Below are 11,487 nucleotides of genomic sequence, written 5' to 3'. Positions count from 1 at the left end.
TACTTTTGGAAGACTTTAAGACATATATCAAAACACTCATACTTAACGAAAATGGTTACAGTTACTTTCCCATTCTTTTCTTTCATCAAGAATTCTAGTCGTATTCTTACTCGTATTATACACAGCTTCAAAACGTACTTACTATGGGTATATACCAATAGGAACTAGCATGGGATTCCACTCTTGATTATGTCATGTATGACTAATCAATTTTAACTTCTACCATGAGCTAGTCAACTAACTAGAACTCCTTTTAACCCCACTCACCACTCACCAATTACCACTCATCATTCACTCCATTTCACTTCCAATTCTCTTTCTAATTCTCTCTCAACACACACACACTATTATGAACGTATTTTTCCAGTAGTTAATCATCATCTTCATCAAAAATCACTTCAAGAATCAAGCTATAATCATCATAGGAAGAACACTTCAAGAACACTTCAAAAATCCCTTCAAGTTTACTAATTTACTTCCAAGCTTTCTTATCCATTCCAAGTAATCATCTAAGATCAAGAAACCTTTGTTATATACAGTAGGTTATCTTTCTTATTCAAGGTAATATTCATATTCAAACTTTGATTCAATTTCTATAACTATAAACTATCTTAATTCTAGTAAAAATCTTACTTGAACTTGTTTTTGTGTCATGATCCTACTTCAAGAACTTTCAAGCCATCCAAGATCCTTTGAAGCTAGATCATTTCTTGTTACTTCCAGTAGGTTTTCCTACTAAACTTGAGGTAGTAATGATATTCATAACATCATTCGATTCATATATATAAAACTATCTTATTCGAAGGTTTAAACTCGTAATCACTAGAACATAGTTTAGTTAATTCTAAACTTGTCCGCAAACAAAAGTTAATCCTTCTAACTTGACTTTTAAAATCAACTAAACACATGTTCTATATCTATATGATATGCTAACTTAATGATTTAAAACCTGGAAACACGAAAAACACCGTAAAACCAGATTTACGCTGTCGTAGTAACACCGCGGGCTGTTTTGGGTTAGTTAATTAAAAACTATGATAAACTTTGATTTAAAAGTTGTTATTCTGAGAAAATGATTTTTATTATGAACATGAAACTATATCCAAAAATTATGGTTAAACTCAAAGTGGAAGTATGTTTTCTAAAATGGTCATCTAGACGTCGTTCTTTCGACTGAAATGACTACCTTTACAAAAACGACTTGTAACTTATTTTTCCGACTATAAACCTATACTTCAACTGTTTAGATTCATAAAATAGAGTTCAATATGAAACCATAGCAATTTGATTCACTCAAAACGGATTTAAAATGAAGAAGTTATGGGTAAAACAAGATTGGATAATTTTTCTCATTTTAGCTACGTGAAAATTGGTAACAAATCTATTCCAACCATAACTTAATCAACTTGTATTGTATATTATGTAATCTTGAGATACCATAGACACGTATACAATGTTTTGACCTATCATGTCGACACATCTATATATATTTCGGAACAACCATAGACACTCTATATGTGAATGTTGGAGTTAGCTATACAGGGTTGAGGTTGATTCCAAAATATATATAGTTTGAGTTGTGATCAATACTGAGATACGTATACACTGGGTCGTGGATTGATTCAAGATAATATTTATCGATTTATTTCTGTACATCTAACTTTGGACAACTAGTTGTAGGTTACTAACGAGGACAGCTGACTTAATAAACTTAAAACATCAAAATATATTAAAAGTGTTGTAAATATATTTTGAACATACTTTGATATATATGTATATATTGTTATAGGTTCGTGAATCAACCAGTGACCAAGTCTTACTTCCCGACGAAGTAAAAATCTGTGAAAGTGAGTTATAGTCCCACTTTTAAAATCTAATATTTTTGGGATGAGAATACATGCAGGTTTTATAAATGATTTACAAAATAGACACAAGTACGTGAAACTACATTCTATGGTTGAATTATCGAAATCGAATATGCCCCTTTTTATTAAGTCTGGTAATCTAAGAATTAGGGAACAGACACCCTAATTGACGCGAATCCTAAAGATAGATCTATTGGGCCTAACAAACCCCATCCAAAGTACCGGATGCTTTAGTACTTCGAAATTTATATCATATCCGAAGGGTGTCCCGGAATGATGGGGATATTCTTATATATGCATCTTGTTAATGTCGGTTACCAGGTGTTCACCATATGAATGATTTTTATCTCTATGTATGGGATGTGTATTGAAATATGAAATCTTGTGGTCTATTATTATGATTTGATATATATAGGTTAAACCTATAACTCACCAACATTGTTGTTGACGTTTTAAGCATGTTTATTCTCAGGTGATTATTAAGAGCTTCCGCTGTCGCATACTTAAATAAGGACGAAATTTGGAGTCCATGCTTGTATGATATTGTGTAAAAACTGCATTCAAGAAACTTATTTTGTTGTAACATAATTGTATTGTAAACCATTATGTAATGGTCGTGTGTAAACAGGATATTTTAGATTATCATTATTTGATAATCTACGTAAAGCTTTTTAAACCTTTATTAATGAAATAAAGGTTATGGTTTGTTTTAAAATGAATGCAGTCTTTGAAAAACGTCTCATATAGAGGTCAAAACCTCGCAACGAAATCAATTAATATGGAACATTTTTAATCAATAAGAACGGGACATTTCAGAGTGTACGCCCTTCCACCAAGAGGAATGTCAACAAGATTCCCATCGTTAATAAACTTATTAAATGCTTCTGCAGTTCGAATACAAAATCCAGTACATGTTTCCCATATCGAAACCAAGAACCTTTCCCATATCTACATGTTTGTTGATAATTTTCTCTTGTACTGCAACAGAAGAAATAGAACTAGGACTCGGATTTTTGTTGCTACTGATCGGGGAATGAAACCGTGTTCCATTAAACCCTGGAGGTTTAGAAATTGATGAAGTCTGTTTTGACATGCTCTGATCGCCTGACTTTGATTCAAAAACATTAGAAATATTATCATCATTCAGGTTATGGTTCTCCTGGTCTAATTACATGAGTTGTTACATTGACAGAGATGAATCTGTTTGACTTTACCCTATTACAATTACATTAGAACTACACTAATTGAGAAAAAAGGAAAGAAAAAATAAAAACCCGGACACAACCGCAATCGATGAACAAAAGCTGATGCTTCTTGAGGTAACCGCCGCCTAGACCTCCAAATCTTAAAAAATAGTCCTCACCTGAATCGAAGTCAACAACGGCGAACAACAATCCACGAGCCCACTCACCAAACCGCATAAACCCCAAACATATACCACTGAACCCAAATCGCTCGCCGGGGAACCCAGGAACATCCACCTCGAGACTGCATCAACCAGCAACCCAAATCAACCCCGTTAGTCAGCACAACCAAGCAAATCCAACAACAATCAGTTCGGAAACCCTAACCTGTCAAAGCCCAACCATCCGAAATATCGGGCACCAACCGAGAAAACTACTCCAGGAGACCAATCTTTTGGCACTTAACAACTCCAAAGTCACTAAGGCGGAAACAACACCGGACCGTTCCGAACCGAAATCGGCGACGAGGAAGATGGAGCGAGCGGGATCGAACCCAACGGCACCGTCAGGGGCCAAACGAACCTAAAGCCCACAACACCGAACAAGCCCACACAAAACCCAAACTACCTAGCTGAAAACGAGCCCAAGCCAGCACAAGGCCCAAACCAACCAGGCCTGGCGAACACAAATCCATAAACCAGCCCGAGCCATTAAGAGGCCCACCAATCACCTGTCAAAACATCCGGCCAAATCGCCGGGCTCCGGCGAGCACATCCAACGAAGCAGACCCAAGGAGGTGAGAAGAGGGTGGAGCAAAACCGCCATTTTTGTAAAAAAAAAGATACGAAAGAAGAAGAATCACCATCACAGTCCAAAATCATACAAAAAAGACGGAAATTCGGCCAAAATTCTGGTCACCCCACAAATCCCGTCACAGAACACAAAGTGTTTATAGCCTGTAACCGGCTAAGGGAAAGCCACCAGAAGAGACCTCCGTCACACATGAAGACCAGACCAGGGAGAGGGCTTACCGATGACAAAAAGCAAGATTCAAAGCACATAGACCAGATCCGCTGTCATTGAGAATGGAAGGGTTGAAACCTTGCCACTCGCCGCCTGAAAACGAGAGAAAGGACCACGAAGCCGACGAAAAAAGCTAAAACCACCGGAAAAGCTATCAGCGCACATGACAGCATCCCATATCAGAACTATAACTGATAGTACTACGGAGTATAAGCTAGCTATATATACATTCTCATAACTCGTCCATGTCTATGCAGGAGAGATATATTTCGAATAAATAAAATAGTTAATAGATACTAACATGTCTGACCGCATAGCGCAGTGGATTAGCGCGTTTGACTTCGGATCAAAAGGTCGTCGGTTCGACTCCCACTGTGGTCGTGTTTTTTTTTTATAATTCTTATCAACCATTTTTTCCAGTTATAATTTGAAACAAATGTTCTCAGCAAATTGTTCAATTATTTCAGAGTCCCTTTCACTCATTAAGTGTACAACAAAAACAACCTTCTTCGATTTTAGATATATTTTTTTCTTTCATTACAGTTTATTCATGTTTTAATACTTTTCTTCGTAAGTAATACTCCTATATAGTTAAAAAGTTAATTTATATTTGAAATATATACAAGTTAAACGAAGTCATGCATGCTATAACCTTTCCTTAATTGTCTATAGATACTTGTAGAGAATAGCGATATACAACCTGAGATAAATAAATTAGTTGGCCTTTGGAAAGATATGGGAAGTAGAGGGGTATAATTTGAAATTTGTTATAATTCAGTAGGCTTATAACTACCTTTAGTGGTTTGATTCTTGATGTTATAATTCAGTAGGCTTATAACTACCTTTAGTGATTTGATTCTTGATTAAGAATACTAATAATGAAGTGTAAGAATAAAGATGATAATAGAGAGAAAGAAAGAAACACTTTGTAAGTGTGAGAAAATGGTGCAAGTTTAATGCTTGCATTCATGGCTATTTATAGCAAAAATATCACAAGTTTAGGTAATACAATAATATTACTTTTGTGTATCAATAATTGACTATCCATTTATATATATATATATATTTATATATTATAACACTCCCCCTTGGATAGCAATTTTGTTTGTTGAAGATCAACTGTAAGTTACTGCCTCGTTAAAAACCTTGCTAAAGAAAACCCAGTGGGAAAAACTTCAGCTAAGGGAAAAAGAGTGCAGCATGGAGTTGACTCCCCCTCAAGTAGACATCGCTTCGGTTGTTACATCTTTTGAACATGTCTCATGCCAATGTTATGAACGTGTGTTCTAAAAATAGCAGTTGGAAGTGCTTTCGTGAAAATATCAGCAGAGTTTTTGCTGGATTGAACATATCTCATTTCAATCTCGTTGTCCTTAATGAGATTTTGAGTGTATGAGAAGAATCTAGGAGGTATGTGTTTGGTTCGGTCACTTTTGATATACCCTTCTTTCATCTGTGCTATGCAAGCTGCATTATCTTCATAGATAATTGTTGGACTTTTATCGCGTTCTAGTCCACAAGAATCAGTAATGATTTGTGTCATTGATCTCAACCAAAAACATTCCCGAGTAGCTTCATGTAATGCAATCACTTCGGCATGATTTGATGATGTAGCAACAAGTGTTTGTTTTTGAGAACGCCATGATATTGCAGTACCTCCATTTAGGAATACATATCCAGTTTGAGATTTAGCTTTATGTGGATCAGATAAATAACCTGCATCAGCATAACCAACCAAATCTTGTTTTGATTCGTTAGAATAAAATAATCCTAAATCAGTAGTTCCTCGAAGGTATCGAAATATGTGTTTGATCCCATTCCAGTGTCTTTTGGTAGGAGCAGAGCTGAACCTTGCCAACAAATTAACTGCAAAAGAAATGTCAGGTCTTGTACAATTTGTAAGATACATAAGAGCTCCAATTACACTAAGATATGGTACTTCTGGTCCAAGAATATCTTCATGATCTTCACATGGACGAAATGGATCAGTTTCAACATTGAGTGATCTAACAACCATAGGAGTACTTAATGGTTTTGCCTTGTCCATATTGAAATGTTTCAAAATCTTTTCAGTATATGTTGTTTGATGTACAAGTAAACCATTAGGCATATGCTCAATTTGTAAACCAAGGCAATACGTGGTTTTTCCGAGATCTTTCATTTCAAATTCTTTCTTTAGAAGTTGAATGGCTTCATAGATCTCTTTATTTGTACCTATGATGTTAAGATCATCAACATAAACAGCTATGATCACATATCCGGATGTTGTTTTCTTAATGAAAACACAAGGGCAAGTAAGGTTATTTGTATACCCTTTGCTTATCAAGTAATCACTTAATCGGTTATACCACATACGTCCCGATTGTTTTAACCCATATAAAGATCTTTGTAATTTAATCGAATACATTTCTTTGGGTTTTGCATTTGATGCTTCTGGTACCTTAAATCCTTCAGGTATCTTCATATATATATCACTATCAAGTGATCCATATAGGTAAGCAGTCACAACATCCATGAAATGCATTTCTAAATTTTTAGAAACTGCCAGGCTGATTAAGTACCTAAAAGTAATTGCATCCATAACAGGGGAATAAGTTTCTTCATAATCAATTCCCGGTCTTTGAGAAAAACCTTGAGCTACAAGTCTAGCTTTATACCTTGTAACTTCATTTTTTTCATTTCTTTTTCGGACAAAAATCCATCTGTATCCTACAGGTTTCACATCTTTAGGAGTGAGAATGATGGATCCGAAAACTTTTCTTTTATTGAGTGATTCTAATTCAGCTCGTATTGCTTCTTTCCATTGAGCCCAATCATGTCTATTTTGACATTCAACCATAGATGTTGGTTCTGGATCATCATCATTATTCATGATGTCATATGCAACATTAAATGAAAATTTCTCATCAAGATTTTTCATTTCATTTCGGTTCCATAATATTTTTGAATATGCATAATTGATTGCAATTTCTGTATTGACATCATCAATCTCCTCTGCAGTAGGAGTACTGATTTGTGGTTCTTCTTGAACACTTTCTTTTACTTCATTATCAGCTGATTTTCTTTTTCGAGGATTTTTATCCTTTGAACCAATTGGTCTTCCACGTTTCTGACGTGGCAAAGATTCATGAGTGACGTTATTGCCAGCTTTTGGAATTTCAATTCGAGCTGGAGTATTTACTGCTGGTATATATGATTTTGTCACCGTTTTTGTATCTGTAAATGCATCAGGCAATTGATTTGCAAGTTCTTGTATATGCATTATCTTTTGAACTTCTGTCTCGCATTCTTTTGTGCGAGGATCAAGATACTTTAATTGAGGTTCACACCATGAAACATCATTTTCTTTATTTTTCATTTCTCCCCCTAATCTAGGGAACAATGTTTCATTAAAATGACAATCAGCAAAACGTGCTGTAAAAACGTCACCTGTCATAGGTTCAATATACCTTAATATTGAAGATGTTTCATATCCAACATATATTCCCAACCTCCTTTGAGGACCCATTTTTGTACGTTGTGGTGTCGCAATTGGAACATACACTGCACAACCAAATGTTCTAAGATGAGAAATATTTGGCTCTTGACCAAAAGCAAGTTGTAGGGGGGAATATTTATGACTTGCACTTGGTCTGATGCGAATCAATGCAGCAACATGTAAAATTGCATGACCCCATATAGATACAGGGAGTTTTGTTCTCATTATCAATGGTCTAGCGATTAACTGTAAACGTTTAATCAATGACTCGGCTAAACCATTTTGTGTATGCACATGAGCAACAGAATGTTCAACAACAATTCCTATAGACATGCAATAGTCATTAAATGCTTGAGATGTAAATTCACCAGCATTATCAAGTCTCACCCTTTTAATGGTGTAATCAGGAAAATGAGCTCTCAATTTAATAATTTGGGCAAGAAATTTTGCAAATGCCACATTACGGCTTGATAACAGACAAACATGAGACCATCTGCTAGATGCGTCTATTAGAACCATGAAATATCTAAATGGTCCACATGGTGGATGAATTGGTCCACATATATCACCTTGAATTCTTTCAAGAAACATTGGTGATTCTTTCTCAACCTTAAGTGGTGAGGGTCTAGTTATCAATTTTCCAAGAGAGCAAGATGTACATGGAACCATTGTATCATGATGGATTTTTCTATCCTTTAGTGGATGTCCATGAGTACATTCAATAATCCTTTTCATCATTGTTGATCCTGGATGGCCTAATCTGTTATGCCATAAACTGAATACACCAGGATCAATATATTTTTTGTTAACTACCATATGTATTTCTGGTACATTTATATGTGTATAATGTAATCCAGAACTAAGTCTTGGCAGTTTTTCAACCACATGACTCTTGTCAGTGATACTTAAATATTTCTCATTTTCTGTTGTCACTGACTGATAATCATACCCGTTAAGGTATATGTCGGAGAAACTCAATAAATTTCTGCTTGACTTGGGAGAAAATAAGGCATCATTTATTAAAAATTTTGTACCATTTGGTAGTATGAAATTTGCCTTTCCTATCCCTTTTATCAAGTTAGCAGGTCCTGATATTGTATGTATAGTTCCTTCCGTTGGTTTTAGATCAATAAAATATTTCTCGGATTTAAGTATAGTGTGTGTAGTTCCACTGTCTACTATACAGAGATCTCCACCACTTGATTGATGTTGTATTCCAGCAAAATTCATATTGAACTTCATATATAAGAAATAAATAGTGAGTACATTAATATTAATATTACACAATATTTTAAACGCAAATAGATAGTACTGAAACATTTAGCAAACATAATGACAAAGACAGACGATATTAAATCGTTTATTTTTCGAAAGACACACAACTTAAACATTCAAGAAATCTTCATATAAATCAGATGGTTTCTCAGTGACTGTTGGATCGACGTTATCCACAAAGTTTACTTCCTTTTCTTTATCTTTCAGCGAATCCTGATACATCTTAACAAGATGTTTAGATGTTCGGCAAGTATTAGCCCAGTGGCCCATTCTACCACATCTGTAGCAAGATTCTTCAGAATTTTTAGAAGAATTTTCTTCAACATCTTGTTTAGTGGGCTTGTTTTGTGGTTGATATTTATATTTTCGTGGATTATTATTTCTTTGACCACCACGGCCACGACCACGACCACGTCCTCGCCCATTACCATTACCATAAGGATGGTTTCTACCATAGTTATGGCTTTTGGCATGATGATGGTGATGGTTATTATAACCACGACCTTGCCCGCGTCCTTGTCCCTGTTTATAATTATTTGCAGTATTTGCTTCAGGGATTGCAAGTGTACCAGTAGGACGGGATTGCTGATTTTTCATTAATAGCTCATCATTTTGCTCTGCAACTAAGAGATATGAATTAAGTTCAGGATATGTTTTGAACTTTAGCATTCTCAAATTTCTTTGCACTGTGATGTTTGCAGCATTCATTGTGGAGAAAGTTTTCTCCATCATGTCCGCATCACTTATTTCATGTCCACAGAATTTAAGTTGTGAACATGTATTATACAGAGCTGAGCTATATTCATTTACTTTCTTAAAGTCTTGGAACCTTAATGTTCTCCATTGTTCCATAGCAGCTGGAAGTAAAATTTCTCTTTGATTATTGAATCTGCTTTTGAGACCTTCCCATAAAACATGGGGATCTTCTACAGTCACATAATTATTTTGTAAGCATTCATCAATATGTTGATGAATAAAGCAACATGCCGTTGCTTGTTCTTTTTCAGAACAATTGTTGTTTTCATTTATGGCTTCAAGAATGCCCATTGATTTAAGATGCATTTTTACTTTTATAACCCATGGCATGTAGTTGTTTCCAGTTGATTCTAAAGGAGTAAATTTAAGCTTTTCCAGATTCGACATTTTCTATTAAAACAAACAACATGATAAATTATAGTCACTTTATATTCATAAGTATATAAACATTAAACATAAATTTAATATAACATAAATGATAAGTAGGTGACAGTGTCGACCATATGTAAGTAATCATTAATAAATGTTATATAACATAAATATAAATATTAGTAAACATAAATGATAATTAGGCGACAGTGTCGGCCATATAAATGTTAGATAATAGAAATATAAATTTTAGTAACATAAATGATAATTAGGCGACAGTGTCGGCCATATAAATGTTAGATAATTGAAATATAAATGATAGTAACATAAATGATAATTAGACGACAGTGTCGACCATATATTATTCAGGTGGTATAACCGACCATATATCATTTAGGTGGCAGAGCCAACCATAATTAGTATTAAGATTATCGTGCTGATAACGTGTTATAATTCAGTAGGCTTATAACTACCTTTAGTGGTTTGATTCTTGATGTTATAATTCAGTAGGCTTATAACTACCTTTAGTGATTTGATTCTTGATTAAGAATACTAATAATGAAGTGTAAGAATAAAGATGATAATAGAGAGAAAGAAAGAAACACTTTGTAAGTGTGAGAAAATGGTGCAAGTTTAATGCTTGCATTCATGGCTATTTATAGCAAAAATATCACAAGTTTAGGTAATACAATAATATTACTTTTGTGTATCAATAATTGACTATCCATTTATATATATATATATTTATATATTATAACAAAATTACAAAATTTAACACATTATTAATAATCAAATGACCATTAGTCAAACAAACCCAACCCTAATTAACTGATTTAGTTAATCCAATTTCCCACTAAACATGTCAATGCTCAAATCACATTCTCATACTCATCCGATCTCATCTATTTCATTACCAACCCAAATTAAAAAGCCAAAAACGATACCTCTGTTCCACTTTACACATATTCAAACAGGCAGAGTTTCTCACATGGACAACTTAAATCTAGGACAAAACACCTTAAAGGATTCATAGTGTCATCTTCTGAAGAATCGAATAGTAACAATGGCGGCAGTGGCGGTGACGAAGTTCTGAGGATTAAGTTAAAGTGGAGTGAACTGTTATTGGATCTGGATGTAGATAATATGGTGGCAGTTGCGTTAAGTGGTGCGTTGGCATGGGCTGGCGCACATGTGTTGTGGCACCTGTTTGTAGTAACCATGGCAGTCTTGATGGCTGCAATTAAGTACACAATTGTAGGTGTTCTTCTCATTTTCATTCTCATTACTCTCCTTTGACCTTTTTTGGGTTGTAGCCATGGCATTGATTATGCTGCTTATATCGCAAGTATTCATATTAGAGATCTTACTTGATATAATTAAGTGAGTGATTAATAGTAAGCCTTAGCATGAAAAAAGATGCAATTTTGCATCTTGCCCAGAACAGCTGCAGAACTAGTTTTGGATACATCGTACATGTAACTTTGCAGAAACCTATGTTTGAAAAATGTATTATTGATTCAACTGTTTCTTCTATTAG

At 34.6% G+C, this 11,487-nt stretch overlaps 1 non-coding gene across 1 annotated transcript; it reads left to right on the top strand.

Annotated features, from left to right (window-relative positions):
* Positions 1–4,379: 4,379 nt before the first annotated feature.
* On the top strand, positions 4,380–4,453 carry TRNAR-UCG (transfer RNA arginine (anticodon UCG)). The gene has a single exon. It is a non-coding gene; the product is annotated as a tRNA-Arg (tRNA).
* Positions 4,454–11,487: the final 7,034 nt, after the last annotated feature.

The sequence above is a fragment of the Rutidosis leptorrhynchoides genome, chromosome 3, assembly GCF_046630445.1.
Source record: "Rutidosis leptorrhynchoides isolate AG116_Rl617_1_P2 chromosome 3, CSIRO_AGI_Rlap_v1, whole genome shotgun sequence".
NCBI classification, from domain to species: Eukaryota; Viridiplantae; Streptophyta; class Magnoliopsida; order Asterales; family Asteraceae; genus Rutidosis; species Rutidosis leptorrhynchoides.
Note: the sequence above shows the minus strand (reverse complement) of the source record. Positions and strands in the feature narration are given on the sequence as shown.